General features: G+C 43.6%; 1 long non-coding RNA gene across 3 annotated transcripts; it reads right to left on the reverse strand.

The window, feature by feature from the left end:
* Positions 1 to 9228: 9228 nt before the first annotated feature.
* Positions 9229 to 16576, reverse strand: LOC309852969. 3 transcript variants are annotated; one of them, XR_014305457.1, is made up of 4 exons: positions 16428 to 16576; positions 10967 to 11119; positions 9841 to 10364; positions 9229 to 9617 (listed from the first exon to the last, which is right to left on the reverse strand). It is a non-coding gene; the product is annotated as an uncharacterized lncRNA (long non-coding RNA). The 3 variants fall into 3 exon arrangements; XR_014305458.1 differs by lacking the exon at positions 9841 to 10364 and having other exon boundaries at positions 9229 to 9515; positions 10967 to 11068; positions 16428 to 16574; XR_014305459.1 differs by lacking the exon at positions 9841 to 10364 and having other exon boundaries at positions 9229 to 9515; positions 16428 to 16574.
* Positions 16577 to 19052: the final 2476 nt, after the last annotated feature.

A 19052-nucleotide genomic window follows, 5' to 3' on the forward strand; every position in this document is an offset into this window, starting at 1 on the left:
AAACACAGATTTTTGCTATTTGTTATCCTGTTATGCTGCTTGCTGACTCCCTTATCTATGGTCAGCTGGCCACAGTTTCTTAGTTAGCATAAGCTGGTTATAAAAAAAATGTTAAAACTTATAGGCTATACTATAGTTCTGACCTGGGGTCCTTCACCACGTGCTCCGCTGACTGAGCCAGCTGGGTACCCCCTAAACTCGTTTTTTAAAAAATGCTTCATTATTTTTAAAGCAGTATTAAGTTTACAATAAAACTTGGGCGGTACAGAGATTTCCCGTATCTCCCCGGCCCCAAACATGGTCTCCTTCCTTATCAACATTACTCTCCAGGATGCCTTTTTTTTTTTTTTTAAACCAGAGATGAACTTACATACAGTAATCAGCCAAAGCCCATAGTTTGCCTTGGGGTTCACTCTCCGCGGTGTACACTCTATGGATTTGGATAAATGTGTCCATCTATCCATCACTGTAAATTCACACTGAGTATTTTCACTGTCCTAAGAATCCTCTGCGCTCTGTCTCTTCCTCTCTCTCCCTCTACCCCCACCTACACTACAATCAATTTCTGTTGTGATAAATATACACAACACATGAACTCTTTCACTATTTAAAGGGTCTAGTTCAGTGGCATTAAACCCATTCCAACCGTTGGGCAATCATCCCCACTGTCTGACTGCAGAACGTTTTCCTCTTTCCAAACGAAAGGTCTGTATCTATTAAAGACTAAATCCTGCCAATTGCAAGAAAACCGACTTTTATTCACCATAGCCTGGGAAGGAGTCTTTCTGATTGCTCTGAAGAGGTCCTCCAAAGCTTGTTAGCTGCTGGGGACTATATCTACAGAAGGGAGAGGGGTATCTGTTTGTAAGCATTTCTCTAAGTACTTGAGCATCACAAGATATAACTTGTTACAGTTGTTAAAATTAAGGTTTACGGATTTCCACTGAGACACAAGAAATACCCTCAGGTCATCTTAATACGTTATGTTTTTTACCTGATTGTTTAAAAGTGTTGCTTGCATGCCTCTGTTTAACTGTTGTTTATTTTTCTGGTTTTGATTCTTCCTTGAGGTCACTTGAGAGGGTCACGGAAGGCTGACATCAGTCACTTAGCACAATTTGATTTTACTTTTTATTTTATTTAACTTATATTTTTATTTTTAAAAGATTTTATTTACTTATTTGACAGACAGAGATCACAAGTAGGCAGACAGGCAGGCAGAGAGAGAGGAGGAAGTGGGCTCCCTGCGGAGCAGAGAGCCCAATATGGGGCTTGATCCCAGGACCCTGGGATCATGACCTGAGCCAAAGGCAGAGGCTTTAACCCACTGAGCCACCCAGGCGCCCCTACTTTTTATTTTTATTTATTCTTATTTTTTTCTTTGTTCTTTTTTAAAAAGATTTTATTTATTTATTTGACAGACAGAGATCACAAGTAGGGAGAGAGGCAGGCAGAGAGAGAGGAAGGGAAGCAGGCTCCCTGCTGAGAGAGATCCGTCCCCATGCGGGGCTTGATCCCAGGACCGTAGGATCACGACCTGAGCTGAAGGCAGAGGCTTTAACACACTGAGTCACCCAGGTGCCCCTACTTTTTATTTTTAAAAAAATATTTTATTCTCTTAATATACCTGAGAGAGAGAGAGAGAGAGAGAGCACGGGCACAAGCAGGAGGAGCAACAGGTAGAGGGAGAAGCAAGCTCCCCAAGGAGCAAGGAACCAGATGCGGGACTCAATTCCAGGACCCTGGAATCATGACTGGAATTGGAGGCAGACTCTTAACCGACTGAGCCACCGAGGTGTCTGAACTTAGCACAATTTTAGTGCATGTCCCCATTTCCTTTTCCCTCCAGCCGCTAATAACCTCTACTTGCGTTCTGCCTCTATGACTCTGACAATTCTAAGTACCTCCTAGAACTGGAATCATATAATACTTGTGCTTTTGTGTCTGGCTTTTAATTTAATTTTTTAAAAAGATTTTATTTATTTATTTGACAGAGAACACAAGTAGGCGGAGAGGCAGGCAGAGGGAGTGGGGGGAAGCAGGCTCCCTGCTGAGCAGAGAGACTGATCCTGGGCTCGATCCCAGGACCCTGAGATCCTGACCTGAGCTGAAGACAGAGGCTTAACGCACTGAGCCACCAGGCACCCCATTTTATTTAATGTTTTCAAGGTTCATCCATGTCGTGGTGTGTATCCATGCTTTGCTTCTTTTTTATTGGTGAATAATATTCCACTGTAAGATTACACCACATTGGTTTATCTCTTCATCCGTTCATGGAATGTGGGTTGTTTTCCCCTTTGGGCTTTTGTGCATTATGCTATAAACATGGGTGTCCAGGGGCATCTGGCTGGTTCAGTTTGTATAGCATGGGACTCCTGATCTCGAGGCTGTGATTTAGATCCTCAGGTTGGGTGTAGAGATTGCTTTAAAAAAAAAAAAAGTCTTAAGAGGGGCACCTGGGGGGCTCAGATGGTTAAGCGTCTGCCTTTGGCTCTGGTCATGATCTCCAGGTCCTGGAATGAGCTCTAGATTGGGCTCCCTGCTCAGTGGGGAGTCTGCTTTTCCCTCTCCCTCAGCCCCTCCCTTTGCTTGTCCTCTTTCTCAAATGAATAAATAAAATTTTAAAAAGAAATCAAGAAAAAAAGTGGGTGTAAAAAACACATTTTTTTTTAAAGTTAGTGTTTTGTTTTGTTTTTTAATTATCTTGGAGATGTGGGAAAGCATTGCATTTCCTTTTTTTTAAAAGATTTTATTTATTATTTGACAGAGAGACACAGAGACAGGGAACACAAGCAGGGAGACGGGGAGAGGGAGAAGCAGGCTTTCCGCTGAGCAGAGAGGACCTCTATCCCAGGACCCTGGGATCATGACCTGAGCTGAAGGCAGAGGCTTTAACCCACTGAGTCACCCAGGCGCCCCTTTAAGTTAGTGTTTTTATGTTATAATTTATTTTAAGACTTCTGCTTTCCACTCTTCGGTATCATTATACTTAAAGCACATTTCTATAAGCTCTGTAGTAAGTGAATTTTTATTTTTAATAACCGAATCTTAAAAATCCCATCTGAAAAACTTTGTCTTTGAATTGGAGTCAATCCATTTATATTTAATGTAGTTACTGATATAACTGAATTTAAATCTACCATTTTATAATTTAATTTATATTTTCTCCTTAATGTCCTGTGTTCCTTTTTTTACTTTCTTGCCAAACCTTGGATTATTTTATAATTCCTCTCTAAATTATTCAATCTTTAAATTTTTTTTTCAGTTACGCTAGAGATCTCAAAATACATTTTTTTTTAAAGGATTTTATTTTTAAGTAATCTCTACAACCAACACTTAGGGCTCAAACTCACAATCCCAAAATCAAGAGTCACATGCCCCACTGACTGAGCCAGCCAGGTGCCCCAGAAAACATATTCTTGACATAAATATCTAGTATATAATTATAGTTTTATTACATCAAAGATAATGTAAAGACCTTAGAATTTATTTATTTATTTTTTAAGATTTTATTTATTTATCAGAGAGAGAGGGGGGCAGAGAGCAAGCACAGGCAGACAGAATGGCAGGCAGAGGCAGAGAGAGAAGCAGGCTCCTGGCCGAGCAAGGAGCCTGATGCGGGGCTCTATCCCAGGACCCTGGGACCATAACCTGAGCCGAAGGCGGTTGCTTAACCAACTGAGCCACCCAGGCGTCCCAAGACCTTAGAATTTAAATTCACTTACTCCCTTGCAATTTATAGGCCTACTTGTGTTATGTGTTTTGGAACAGTTTGCATTTTAAATTCTACATGATGTTATCCCTATTGTTTTATAAGAACAACGTTAATTTGAATTTCCCTTGATATTTAATCTTCTTTTTGTGTCTTTGGTCCTTTCTGCATCTTTGTTTCCATCTGCATTCTTTTTCTTTTCTTTTTTTCCCCCTTAGTGTAAGGCAGCTGGTGATAAATTCTCTAAAATTCTTGCCTCAAAATGGTCCATTTCCTTCTTATTCTTAGGGATATTTTTACTGGGTATAGAATGCTGGGTAGGAACTTTCTCCTTCACACTTTCAAGACATCACTCTGTACTTTCTCTGTGGTCCGATCTTTTTATTGGGAATTCAGCCGTCACTACAATTTTTATTCCTTTAAAGGTAAGAGGCTCTCCTTAGCTCCCTCCCCAATACAGCCAAGATTTAAAAAAATAGTTTATTTTATTTATTTATCTTTTTTAAAGATTTTATTTATTTATTTGACAGAGAGAGAGAGAGACACCACAAGTAGGGAGAGAAGCAGGCAGAGAGAGGGGGAAGCAGGCTCCCTGCTGAGCAGAGAGCCCGATCTGGGGCTCGATCCGAGAACCCTGAGATCATGACCTGAGCCAAGGCAGAGGCTTTAACCAACAGAGCCACCCAGGTGCCCCTGTCTCATGTAAATTTATTTATTTATTTATAAAGATTTTATTTATTTATTTGACAGAGAGATCACAAGGAGGCAGAGAGGCAGGCAGAGAGAGAGAGGAGGAAGCAGGCTCCCTGCAGAGCAAAGAGACGGATGCAGAACTCGATCCCAGGACCCTGAGATCATGACCTGAGCCGAAGGCAGCGGCCTAACCCACTGAGCTGAAAGACCCCTGCCCTGGAAAGTCCCCTCCCCTGGAAGATAGATAGGATAACTAACCGCTTGTTTGCTTTTCTGTGAACCGCTGGCTTTTAGGCGTAGATTAGGTTATTAATTGCGTGACTAATTGCTCTTTTGCCCTTCTGTAACTGTTTCGCTTATAGAAATAATAGAAGACGCCATGATGGCATTCCTACCTTCCCCCTTCTTGTTCCCCCTCCCTGCCTCTCTCCTCCCACGCGCGGGCCCTCAGAACCAATCAGCTTGTTCCCCCTTCCCGCCTCTCTCTTCGCGCGAGCGGGTCCCCAAAGCCAATCAGCAAACTCCACGAATGCCTTTTTCAAAAGTTCAAACTGTCCACCAATCAGTTGCGCCCCACCCAAAACTTGTTTGCACCTGTCTATAAAAATCCTGCACCACCCCAGCCAGGTGTGCTCAGCTAGCAGGAGCTGCTGACCACCCGCAGGCGCGCGCTGACCACCCGCAGGCGCCTGCGTAACAATAAAGAACCTCTTGCTGATTGCATCCAGTGGCAGTGTTGGATTCTTGGGTAAGGGGATCCGCGGGTCTTTCAGAGCCACCCAGGCGCCCCAGTAAATTTAATTCTTAGTCCAGCTGGAAAGCCTTTCCTTCCCTATAAAATCATGATGATAAGGAGAATGAAGGGAAGAGAAATGCAGATAAAATTAAATCCCACTGATAAATATCTGAGGCAGGTATTCTAGAGGAATGTCACTATGGTTGAGGACAGTCCTCAAGGGACTTGTGGCGGCCTTAATTTAAATGCTTGGCTGGTGACAGAAAACAACCTGACCTTGACAATCCCCAGGCCTCCAGGACCCTCTAAGACTTCTTTAATGAAGGGAAATCCCTTTAGAGACTCATGTGACCTCTACCTGCCTACCCCCAACTCAAGAATATATAATCATTCCCACCTTAACACCCTCATGCAGTTTCTTTCCTTCTTTTTTAAAGATTTTATTTTTCTATTTGTCAGAGAGAGGGCAGAAGCATGGAGAGCAGCAGAACAGGCAGAGGGAGAAGCAGGCTTCCTGCTGAGCAAGGAGTCGGATGTGGGGCTCAATCCCAGGACCCTGAGATCTGCTGAAGGCAGACACTTAACCGCTTAACTGACTGAACCACCCAGCTGTTCCCCACGTGCAGTTTCTGCCCACAGGTCCTGTCCCCAGGCTATAATAAAAGCATCTTTTTTGTACCATAAAATATCTCAATAATTCTTCCTTTTTTTTTTTTTAAAGATTTTATTTTTAAGTAATCTCTATCTCCATCATGGGGCTTGAACTCACAACCCTGAGCTCGAGTCCCCGCTCCACCAATCGAGCCAGAATTCTTTCTTGACTGTTGAACTCAACTGCCCAGCATCAATTACGTTGTAAACTTAAACTTACCAATATTATATGTCAGTAATATCTCCAAAAAGGTGGGGGAGAAAAAGGAAATGCCACTCCAGAATCCGTCACTTTGGGGTAAGGATTATTTTGAGCTGAAGGCAATCGAGAATGGGTTGATGCAAGAAGAGCTCTCTCTCTCTCTCCTTCCCTTAAATGACTGAAAGCAAACCATAAATTTCTCTTTGGGGAAGGTACCTTTACCCGACCCCCTCTCTCCGCCCCGCCCTCAGCTCTGTACCAGGGAGAGAAAAAGGACTCTTATTGTGGAAGGTGGGGGAGTCAACACAAAGACTAATTTGCATAAACTGACTTTACTAAAAGAGCCCGTATCTTTCATTAGCGCCCCCCGCCCCACCATTTCTTAGTCCCCTCCCTCACTAGGTCTTCTCCCTTAAGGTCCAAAACCTCTTTTCTACTGCTTGAGTTTCACTTTTTTCCAATGAACTACCAAGCATGAAACTATTAATAAAAGCTGTGCGCCTTTTCTCCCATGTATCTGTCCTTTGTTATTTAATTTGCAGGCCCCTGGTGCTTAACCTGATGTGGGAAAGAAAAGCAAAAGAAATATTAAATTTCCCCACTACCTATAGCCTGACAAGTCCTTAAAACAGGCAGAGTGACATTCCTCTAGAAACTCAGCTACCTTGATGTTAACACTTCGCTAAGGGCAAAGGACAATCTTAGCCTGACCCGCAGGATCCTTAAAATCTACTTTAACATGTAAAAATTCCTTTGGAAACTTCCTTTATCTCTACCCCCAAGATACACGTTGGCTCATATCCCCCAAGCGCATGGCCCATTGATGTACATCTGAAGGGTCTCATGACTAAGGTTTTATTAGATGGTAATAAAAGGCCTTTTCTCAACAATAGGTAGCCCTCATCAAGGTCCTGAAATCTTGCTTCCAAAATTCCTTAGAGACTTACACTATCTCCAACTCCCTCCCAGCTTGAAAGTATATAATGGGCCACTCCTGTCCCCAGTGCAGCTCCTTCTGCCCAAGGGTCCTGTCCCTGGGCTTTAATGAAATCACCTTTTTGCACTAAACACACCTCAAGAATTCTTTCTTGGCCTCGGCTTTGAACCCTAACATCTTTCCTACATCAAACCTAAGAGGGAAGAGGAGAAGTCTTTCCTTCTCATTGTGGGAAGACATTGCTAGAAAACACAAACACCACAGATCCGGTAACTCCGTTCCTTAATGACACTTAAGAAATGGAAAATGACTTTGTATCATCCTAGGGCCTCCTTGATTTGAAAGTGATCCACGTTGAAAATAAAATACAGAATAAAAGAAGCCAGAAGTTCCCCCAAGGCAGTTAAGGATTTTCTCCTCTATCCTGACATTCCAAAGCAGGGTCTTTTCTTATCTACATTAATTGATCTTACTTTATGCATGAGGGCTAAGTTTTATTGAACAAGGAGTTGGGAGGGGGGCACCTGGGTGGCTCAGTCGGTTAAGCATCAGCCTTCAGCTCTGGTCATGATCTTGGGATTCCAGGATCGAGCCCCACATTGGGTTCTCCGCTCCATGGGGAGTCGTCTTCTCCCTCTCACTCTCTTCGTGCTCTCTCTCAAAAAATTAATTAAAAATCTTAAAAAATATATAAGAAATATATGTGCGGTCTTTGTTTTGTTTCGGGAGGCAAACTAGTGCTCGGAGATTGACTTTGTCTTTGCCAGCAATTTATTTAACACAGGGTCACTGCGAGAAATCCTAGTAAGTTTGCAAGCCAACAGCATATAGGTTAATGTCTTCAGGAAGCCAATAAAGAAATACCACAGTCCAGACCAATGGCAGATCAGTCACAACAGTTCCAGGCAAGGGGAGATGAACGGGAATAAAGTCGTTCAATTGAGGTGTATTTTTATACCCGTTGTACTCTGGTGAGCTGACGCCCAGCTGTCCGGACAAAAGCCAAAGTCCCCTGACGCCAGAGCGCTCTCTTGCTAGCACCTGCGCGGACAGCCTTTGGGAGGCGCTGTTCCCTTTCCACCTGTTGGGGACCGAGTTGCCTTGACCTTGGCAGGAGCTAATCTTCCGAAGGTCCTCAGAAGGTCCTCTACATAGCTAGCTACTTAGAGCAAACAGTCTCCTTGCCCAGATGCAACAGTTTCCACTGATCTCAATGTCCCCGGTCACCAGTTGTTTTTACATTTTTATTGATAAAGCCCCTGGCGGGTTTCCTCTGAAGCGAAGCTACGGAGAACTTCCCAGTGACAACGGATGACTTGACCACATCCTGTCCTTCACGCTTCGAGCAAAATGACTTTACTTTTTTTTTTTTTTTTAAAGATTTTACTTATTTGATACAGAGAGAGAGGGCACAAGCAGGGGAGTGGCAGGCAAAAGGAGAGGGAGAAACAGGCTCCCCACCCACTAAGCAGGGAGCCCTATGCAGGGCTGGATCCCAGGACCTGGGATCAGGACCTGAACCTAAGGCAGTCACTGAACCAACTGAGCCACTCAGGCCCCCCAAGACGATTTTACTCTTAAGAACAATTTCATTTTGGAGGACCCCTGGCTGGCTCAGTTGGTACAGCACATTGACTCTTGTCTCAGGGTCACGAGTTCAAGTCCCACGTTGGGCCTGGAGCTTACAAAAATGGTGGGGTGGGGGACAATTTCATTTTTGTCATAAACAAGTGGGATTTGAAATCATATCGAACTGATCTACAGCAGCCTTCTATCCTGTGGGGCACAGAGCTTCTAAAAATCCTTGGAATTTCCCATAAGGCTGATAAATGTGTTTTTGTTATGCTAATGAGGTGACCGCCAGAAAGCCCAGTAGGGTGCGGATGGTTGCCAGGGGAACCAACCCCGTGTTCAGAGGGTTGGAACTTTCACCCAAGGAGAATCCGTTTCCTTTCCTCGCTTTTCCCTACGCCGAGAGGCTGCTTGGATTCCCTGGTTATGGCCCCTTCCTCCATCTTGAAAGTGAATCTTCCCACCATTGCTTCCGCCGCAACGTCTGTGACCAACACTCCTGCTTCCCTCTCCAATTTACACAGACCCTGGTGATCCCACGGATCCACTCGGAAAATGCAGGATAACCTTCCATCTCAAAGTCTTCATTTTAATCATTTTGGCCACACATCCCTTTTGCCATGCGTGGGGACAGATCCACAGGTTTTGGGGATCGGGGCATGGGCATGTCTGGAGGGCCATTATTCTGGCTACCGTAAGTAACATGGTAATGAGCTCCAAAGACATTTCTATTAAATGCTTTAATTACATTTACATAAAGATTGAGAAATGCAGGATCGACAAAAACGAGCCAGGAACGTGAGTGGGAAAAAAGCCAGGACCTGTGGATCACACAGCGGAGAGAGAAAATCGGGGCCGCATCAGAAAGCAAAGGCAAATTTGTCTTCCTGTGGATGATTCCCACGATGGGTCAGGTCAAGTCCATGATGGATCTGGATGTGTGTATCTTCCCAATGCACAGAGCATTTATCTGTCTTCACAGAAGAAAACACCAACAGAGACAGCGGAATAGCTAAAATGCCAAGGAAAGTAAATGTGCATTTGAAAATTCTCACGGGTGATTCTCTCTAAACAAACTCTGGGGGAAGGCAGCTGCTCCAACAGCGTTTTCTTTCTTTTTCTTTTTCTTTTCTTTTTTTTTTTTTTAAAGATTTTATTTATTTATTTGACAGAGAGAGATCACAAGTAGATGGAGAGGCAGGCAGAGAGAGAGAGAGAGAGGGAAGCAGGCTCCCTGCTGAGCAGAGAGCCCGATGCGGGACTCGATCCCAGGACCCTGAGACCATGACCTGAGCCGAAGGCAGTGGCCCAACCCACTGAGCCACCCAGGCGCCCACTCTTTTTTTTTTTTTTAAGAAGATTTTATTTATTTGACACACACAGAGAACACAAGCAAGGGGAGTAGGTGAGGGAGAAGCAGGCTCCCCACTGAGCAGGGAGCCCCATGAGGGGCTGGATTCCAGGACACGACCTGAGTGGAAGGCAGACGCTTTAACACTCAGCCACCCAGGCACAAGTTTAAACTTGAATTTAAATTCAAGTTTCTCAGTTACATGAGTCATATTTCAAGTGCTCGCTAGTAACAGCTGGCTTGTGGCTTCTGCACTGGACAGCATGGATGGGGCACATCTTCATCACTGTAGAAAATTCTATCGGACTGCACTATTCTAGATATAATCTTGGCTCCTGTTTTTGATTATGTGATGGTGACAGAGGCTCTCTCTCTCTCTCTCTTTTTTTTTTTTTTTTGCTTTTTTCAATTTTCTGATTTTCTTAACTCATCACAAAAGATGACATCTACTTCCTAGTTAGATTTTACCTCCACACGTGATGTTTCTAGAATTGGATCTGATGCTAGATCCTCAAAAAAAAAAAAAAAAAAAAAAGAATTAGCTGGGATTTCCCTCATGATCCCAGTCCCAACACCATGGCCAAATGCAGCCATAGGGGTGATCGTAGCAAAATTGTTGAAAGATCCAATCTGTCTCGGCACTCAACTTTTTGCTCCCCAATCACTCGAATAAATTGGTAATTCCCTCTCTGAAGTTCTTACTCTCCAAAGTATAAATTCCTAGAAATTCACTGATCGACAAATCTGCCATACTACTGATATGAGGTCAAAGAACACTGTTTTATAATGGAAACTCGGAGGCAAACATATACTCAAGAACAAAAGAATTTTTTTTGATGGTAAAAATCCAATTATTTGGATAAGACGTGATAAATATTTTCTGGCAAGAAGCACTGCAATAAAATGGAATGATCTAGAACTCCCAAATTGGGCCCTGGTCACCAGGCACATTTTCTTGCTTGGGCTGGGTTCAGAGTCCTGAGCCCAGTTCCCTGCCCAGCGGGGAGCCTGCTTCTCACTCTCCCTTTGCAGCTCCCCCTGCTTGTGCTTTCTCTCCCTCAAATACCTTTCTAAAGATAATTTGTAAAAAAGAAGATGGTATAGTATGTTACCTGTCTCACTGATTCTAATGATATTTTTGAGTGAAACAGGCGTTTCCTTCAGCCTTGCTTTGAAATGCTCATCATCTTCAGGGTTCAGATTATGGCCCTTGCCTGGAATCAGAGGACAACATTCTTGTTCTTCTTGTTCTCCTTCTTCTCCTCCTTCTCAAAAAAACAAAAAACAAAAAACCAAAAAACATTTTATAGTACTCTGTGTACCCAACGTGGGGCTCGAACTTACAACCCTGAGATCAAGAGTCACGTGCTCTACCGACAGAGCCAGCCAGGCACTCCTGGAGGATAATATTCTGAGTGGTTATTTCTCAGAGGTGAAATGGAAAGCCAGTTCCCAGAGAAAAGTAGTTCTTGGGACATCAGTATTTGAGCAGTTCACAGAGGGTGGGAGGCTTTCTAGGCATAGGCCAAGACCCCTTCATGTGATACCTGTAGCTGAACTCCAGCTACAAGAGTTCAGACCACGTGGGAGGACACCATGATTCCCAGACGTGCAAGGTCAGGACGAACACATCACCTCCCCCTCCCTGCCTCCTGCAAACCAGTCCCGGGGAATTAACATCTGACGCTGCTCTCTGCTGGGAAGGATGTGTTGGCCACCGAGCAGGGACTTTGGCAGTCATGTGAAGAAATGTATCATTCATAAATGAAGTTACTGAAGATGATCATTTTTTCTACCTTTTCCAAAATCTGAACCTCACTATGCGGATCGCTAACACAACTCTCTGATACATCCTGTGGGTGACTTAGACATTTGACAACCACCCACAATCTTGGATATTATCACCCCAGTTTGGGATCCCATTGACGTTCTCCAAATGGTGAATCCTACCGTAAGAAACACTGAAGCATATTTCTCAGATGCCCTGCGGGATAATGTGGAGATCTCCTCTACCAAATGTGTGCTTGATTAGGAGGGCTGCATGTTAAAATCTGATCAGAATGCGTGTCCTAGGGCAGTGATTCCAAATCTTGCCCTCGCATTGGTGTCACCTTTGAAAAATTCCTAAGATCCCGAGAAACTCACTCCCCAGGTTTCCTTAAAAAGTTAAATGGGGAGGCACCCGGCTGCCTTAGTGGGTAGAGCACATAACTCTTAATCTTGGGAGTCGTAAGTTCAAGCCCCACATTGAGTGTGGACATTACTTTAAAAAAGAAGTCTATGGGGACACGTGGGTGGCTTGGTCGGTTAAGCATCTACCTTCAGCTCAGGCCATGATCTCAGGGTCTTGGGATCGAGTCCTACATCAGTACCCTCGCTCAGTGGGGAGTCTGCTTCTACCTCTCCCTCTGCCTGCTGCTCCCCATGCTTGTGCTCTCTCTCTCTCTAACAAATAAATAAATACAATAAAAAAAAGAAATCTATGGAGCACCTGGGTGGTTCAGCTGGTTAAGCATCTGACTCATGATTTCAGCTCAGGCCATGATCTCGAGGGTCCTGGGATCCAGACACGTAAAGCCCACCTTGGGCTTTACCTGGGCATGGAGCGTGCTTAAAATTCTCTCTCTCCCCCTCTCCCTTTGCCCCTCCCCATCCCATCTCTCTCTATAAGTTATGGTGGGGGGAAGGAAATCTAAAAAGCCACCCCAAACCCAAATTAAACAGAATTTCCATGACTCAGCGATTCTACTCTTAGGTACATACCCACGGGAACGGAAAACAGATCTTCATAGAAAAACTTGTACATGAATAATAGTAGGACTATGAAGGTAGAAAGCCAAAAGGTAGAAACAACCCAAAGGTCCATGAGTGAGTAAACACAACGTGCTTATCGATACAATGGAATATTATTCAGCCAGAAAAAGGAATGAAGTATTGCTATGTCCTTCCACATGTATGAACCTCAAAAACATTATGCTAAGGGAAAGAAACCAGTCATCAATGCCCAGAAGAAGCAAACTATAGAGACGGGAAGCAGATTAGCGATTACCAGGGGCCAGAGGAGGGACGTATGAGGAATGACTGATTAATGGGTCTGTTCAGGTGTTTCTTTGTGGGGACAACCTCGGGAACCACTGAATTAAGAGGATTATGTTACTAAGTTCTTGACTCCTTTGGGAGACGGCCAAAAGACAAATTCGAATTTGAGATAATCATAAAAATAATAAAGAGTCCATGAATCAGCTGTATTATGCCATTTTCAACAGTTCTGGACTTCCTATTTTTAAAGTTTGCTTTAAAATTTACATTTAGGGACGCCTGGCTGACTGTCACTGGAGCTGCGGACTCTTGATCCCTGGGTTGCGAGTTCAAGCCCCACGTTGGGTGTAGATATCACTTAAAAATAAAATGAAAAAAAAAAACCCCACGAAATTTACAGTTAATAAAATTCATGTTTTTGAGGCTCCAGCTCTGAGTTTTGACAATGCAGTTTCAAAGCCACTGCCAGACCGAAGGTAGGAGAGACTCTGACGCAGTGGAAACGTTTTCTTGGGCTGCCCCCTTGTGGCCAGCTTCAGTCCCAAGTCCTGGCAACCACTCCTCTATTCTCTCCCGTTTTGGGAAAACACGTCCTAAACGCAGTACCACAAGGCAAAGGCTTTTGAGACAGGGTTTTTTCCCTCTGGGTAGGAGGCATGTGAGATTTGCCATATGCGTGACTGTTTGAAAACTTCATTACTGTTTATTCTGAGTAGCGTACTAGAGTTTATTGACCTTTGGGTAGTTTCAAGTTTTTGTGGTCTAAACCTTCCCATACTGGGGTGCCAGGGTGGCTCAGGTCACATGATCTCAGGATTTTGGGATCCAGCCCCGCATTGGGCTGTCTGCTCAGCGGGGAGCCTGCTTTCCCCCCCCCCCTCTCTCTCTCTACCTGCCTCTCTGCCTACTTGGGATCTCTTTCTCTGTCAAATAAATAAATAAAAATTTTTAAATTAAATAAAAAATTAAAAAAAGAAATGGTAAAGAAAAAATTCTAAAATAAGGCAAAATAGAAATAAAATATATGGTAGAAACAAATCAAAATGTATCAGTAGTGACACAGTAGTGACACACACATGATATTGTCCAGTTAATGTACAATGAAAGTCAGACAGGGAAAAATAAAAGTTTCATTTTGTTTACCCAGAAAACAGAAAGCACAAGGCGACAAACATATGTTCTTCTTCTTCTTTTTTTTTTTTAATAAAAGGAAAATTGTAACATGCAAATTTAGGGATCTTTTGCACTGAAGCCAATATAACCATTGAACAGAATCTATTCAAAGCGCCGCCCTTGCTGCTCCCCAGCCACACTTACAAGCAAAACTCCCAAGTGTCTGCACTTGACCCTGAACTCTCTGTTTCTGGTGGTCTCAGTGCCCCCACATTGTTGGAAAGTAGGTACCAACTCCAAAACACTTTCTTCTCTAGCAAGACCACAACCCACATCCCAGACAGAGCCCCTCGAACACCAGCTACCTCCTGCTCAGTCCGCCAAGACCTCCCGTGGGTTCAGAGGCAACCCTCTCACGTCCCTCAAACCCCTTAAAGGGCCTAGCCTGATGGGAACTAGTCTGATATTTCTCTGGATGTCTGGCCCCTCTCCTCTCCTGGGAGAGTGAACCGATTCTGCCCTGTTTGTTGCTCTGCTCTCTGTGCAATCCTTCGTCACCCTTGTCACTGGCCAACCTCACAATGGTACCCTATATTCTTCCATTTTTATTTTATTTTATTTTTAAAGATTTTATTTATTTGGCAGAGAGAGAGAGAGAGAGAGAGAGAGACAGCGAGAGAGGGAACACAAGCAGGGGGAGTGGGAGGGGGAGAAGCAGGTTTCCTGACAAGAAGGGAGCCCTAAGCAGGATCGATCCCATGATCCTGGGATCATGACCCAGTGGGAAAGCAGACGCTTAACGACTGAGGCACACAGATGCCCCTATTCTTCTATTCTAAAATTTATTATTTTTTAAAAGATTTTTATTTATTTATTCGACAGAGAGAGACACAGCGAGAGAGGGAACACAGCAGGGGGAGTGGGTGAGGGAGAAGCAGGCTTCTCATGGAGCAGAGAGCCTGATGCGGGGCTCGATCCCAGAACCCTGGGATCATGACCCGAGCCAAAGGCAGACACTCAACCACTGAGCCACCCAGGTGCCCCCTAAAATTTATTTTTAATTCTAAAAAAGATTGTATTGATCGAGGGGATGGGGCAGGGGAGAGGGAGAAGCAGGCAGAGGGAGAGGGAGAAGCAGGCACCCCGCTGAGCAGGGAGCCCAACACGGGGCTGGATCCCTGAACCCTGGGATCAGATCATGACCTGAGCCAAATGCAAACACTTAAGTGACTGATATTACCTATATTCTACATGCCTTTTAACTACACTTTAAAGATGTCATACACCAAATTGGCCCTTGAGAAAATATGATGATAATCTAAACACCACTTACAATAAAATGCGTTATTGACTTGCAGTTTTCATCTGTAAGCAAGACAGGGTGATAATCGACATAGTATCATTATCGGCACATAAAGAAATTGAGGCCCAAGCTGCTGAGGCTGTGTGGTTCGAGAGAAAAGTGAGACGGGCATGAGGGTGCCGGGTTGGCTTAGCTGGTGGAGCCATCACGCCCTTGATGCTTGGATCACAGGGTTGTGTGTTCGATCCCCCATGCCAGGTACCAGATTACATAAACATACATTTTTTAAAAAGCGAGTATTAATAAGACAATGAAATCCAGATCCTAGCCAATGCTGAAATTTTATCTCCACTTTACATATAAGAACACTTTGCTTGACAAAGTTAGTCAAGCCATAGTATCAAAATCCTATATATATTTTTCAATGTTTTAAACAAGATTTATTTATTTATTTACGCAATCTCTGCACACAGCATGGGGCTCGAACTCTTGATCCTGACATCTAGAGTCTCAAGCTCTAGGGACTGAGCCAGCCAGATGTCCCTATATATTTAAATTTAAATAAGAGTTTCCCTAGGGGTGCCTGGGTGTCTCAGTGGGTTAAAGCCTCTGTCTTCGGCTCAGGTCATGATCCCAGGGTCCTGGGATCGAGCCATGAATTGGGCTTACTGCTCAGGGGGGAGCCTGCTTCCCCCCACCTTTCTCTACCTGCCTCTCTGCCTACTTGTGATCTCTGTCTGTCAAATAAATAAATGAAATCTTTAAAAAAAGAAAAAAATAGAGTTTCCCTGTCATAATTATAGTATTACATGCACAATTCAAAATTATGAATATCACCAGCATAAACATTAATGTAAAAATCATTATTATAGAAACATTTGCCTTTGAGTATCAGTGGGGGGCCTGTCTGGCTCAGCCCCTAGAGCAGGTAACTCTTGATCTCCGGGTTGTGAGTTTGTGCCCCACGTTGGGAGTAGCAACTGCTTAAAAATAAAGTCTTACAAGATAAAATAAAATAGAAAGACAGTAACCGCACATCTCCCTGGGAGAGCATTAGGTTATAAGTAACAGGAGGCAGGATTTCTTCATTTAACAAGGGGAGGTTCGTTACTTCTCACCTGATTCAGCCTCCGTCCCTTCCCTTTGGGGTCCTCCTTCTCCAAAGTAATAGAATTTAGAGCAGCCTGGGGATGTCGGAGCCAACAGACCTGCCTTCTCCATTCTGCACCCTGGGGAGACTGAGGTTTAGCTGGTAAGCACTGCAGGAAGAGAGCAGGAGGTGTGGCCTTGGGGGAGGGAGGGACAAACCAGAGTGTCTATCAGCTGTGGATTGCCTCTTGCTGACTGCCTACCTCTTTTTTTTTTTTTTTTTAATTTCTTTTCAGTGTACCAGAATTCATTGTTTATGCACCACACCCAGTACTCCATGCAACACATGCCCTCCATAATACCCACCGCCAGGCTTATCCAACTTCCCACCCCCTGCCCCTCCAAAACCCTCAGATTGTTTTTTCAGAGTCCATAGTCTCTCATGGTTCATCTCCCCCTCCAATTTCCCTCAACTCCCTTCTCCTCTCCATCTCCCCATGTCCTCCGTGTTATTTCTTATGCTACACAAATAAGTGAAACCATATGAAAATTGACTTTCTCTGCTTGACTTATTTCACTCAGCATAATCTCTTCCAGTCCCATCCATGTTGCTACAAAAGTTGGGTATTCATCCTTTTTGATGGAGGCATAATACTCCATAGTGTATATGGACCACATCTTCCTTATCCATTTATCAGTTGAAGGGCATCTTGGTTCTTTCCAGAGTTTGGCAACCATGGCCATTGCTGCTATGAACATTGGGGTACAGATGGCCCTTCTTTTCACTACATCTGTATCTTTGGGGTAAATACCCAGTAGTGCAATTGAAGGGTCATAGGGAAGCTCTATTTTTAATTTCTTAAGAAATCTCCACACTGTTTTCCAAAGTGGCTGCACCAACTTTCATTCCCACCAACAGTGTAAGAGGGTTCCCCTTTCTCCACATCCTATCCAACACATGTTGTTTCCTGTCTTGTTACTTTTGGCCATTCTAACTGGTATAAGGTGGTATCTCAATGTGGTTTTGATTTGAATCTCCCTGATGGCTAGTGATGATGAACATTTTCTCATGTGTCTGACAGCCATTTGTATGTCTTCATTGGAGAAGTGTCTGTTTATGTCTTCTGCCCATTTTTTGACATGATTATCCATTTTGTGTGTGTTGAGTTGAGATCAGGAACACGACAAGGATGCCCACCCTCACCACTCTTGTTCAACATAGTATTAGAAGTCCTAGCAATAGCAATCAGACAACGAAGAGAAATAAAAGTATCCAAATTGGCAACGAAGAAGTCAAACTCTGTCTCTTTGCAGACGACATGATACTTTATATGGAAAACCCAAAAGACTCCACCCCCAAACTACTAGAACTCATACAGCAATTCAGTAATGTGGCAGGATACAAAATCAAGGTACAGAAATCAGTTGCTTTCTTATACATTAACAATGAAAACACAGAAAGGAAAATTAGAGAATCAATTCCATTTACTATAGCACCAAGAACCATAAGATACCTGGGAATAAACCTAACCAAAGAGGTAAAGGAACTGTACTCGAGGAACTACAGAATACTCATGAAAGAAATCAAAGAAGACACAAAAAGATGGAAGACCATTCCATGCTCTTGGATTGGAAGAATAAACATTGTTAAGATGTCTGTACTGCCTAGAGCAATCTATACTTTTAATGCCATCAAAATTCCACCGTATTTTTCAAAGAGGTGGAGCAAACAATCCTAAAACTTTTATGGAATCAGAAGAGACCCCAAATTGCTAAGGAAATGTTGAAAAAGAAAAACAAAACTGGGGGCATCTCGTTGCCTGATTTCAAGCTTTACTACAAAGCTGGGATCACCAAGACAGCATGGTACTGGCATAAAAACAGACACATAGACCAGTGGAACAGAGTAGAGAGCCCAGATATGGACCCTCAACTCTATGGTCAAATAATCTTTGACAAATCAGGAAAAAATACACCATGGAAAAGGGCAGTTTCTTCAATAAGTGGTGCTGGGAAAATTGGACAGCTATATGTAGAAGAATGAAACTCGACCATTCTCTTATACCGTACACAAAGATAAACTCTAAATGGATAAAAGACCTCAACATGAGATAGGAATATATCAGAATCCTAGAGGAGAACATGGGCAGTAACCTCTTCGATATCAGCCACAGCAACTTCTTTCAAGATATGTCTCCAAAGGCAAAGGAAACAAAAGCGAAAATGAACTTTTGGGACTTCATCAAGATCAAAAGTTTCTGCACAGCAAAGGAAACAGTCAACAAAACAAAGAGGCAACCCACGGAATGGGAGAAGATATTTGCAAATGACAGTACAGACAAGAGGCTGATATCCAGGATCTATAAAGAACTCCTCAAACTGAACTCACACAAAACAGACAATCATGACTGCCTACTTCTAAGCTCAGTTTGAAACCAGCAACACAAGGGAAGTGGGTTTTGGGGACCTCCGGAAGCCAAGGTCATTGTGGTTAGATCAGAGCCAGCCAGAGCCAGCATCCCAGGCAGAAGCAAGCAAAATCAAGCTCAGTTTTGCAGAGTTTATAATAGGCTCACACAAATCTTTCTTTTCTGCAGAGTAGACTACAGGCACGATAGGATACTTTAAATAAAACCAACGCTGGGCGTGGAGCT

This window comes from Mustela nivalis (genome assembly GCF_964662115.1).
Source record: "Mustela nivalis genome assembly, chromosome: 18".
NCBI lineage: Eukaryota > Metazoa > Chordata > Mammalia > Carnivora > Mustelidae > Mustela > Mustela nivalis.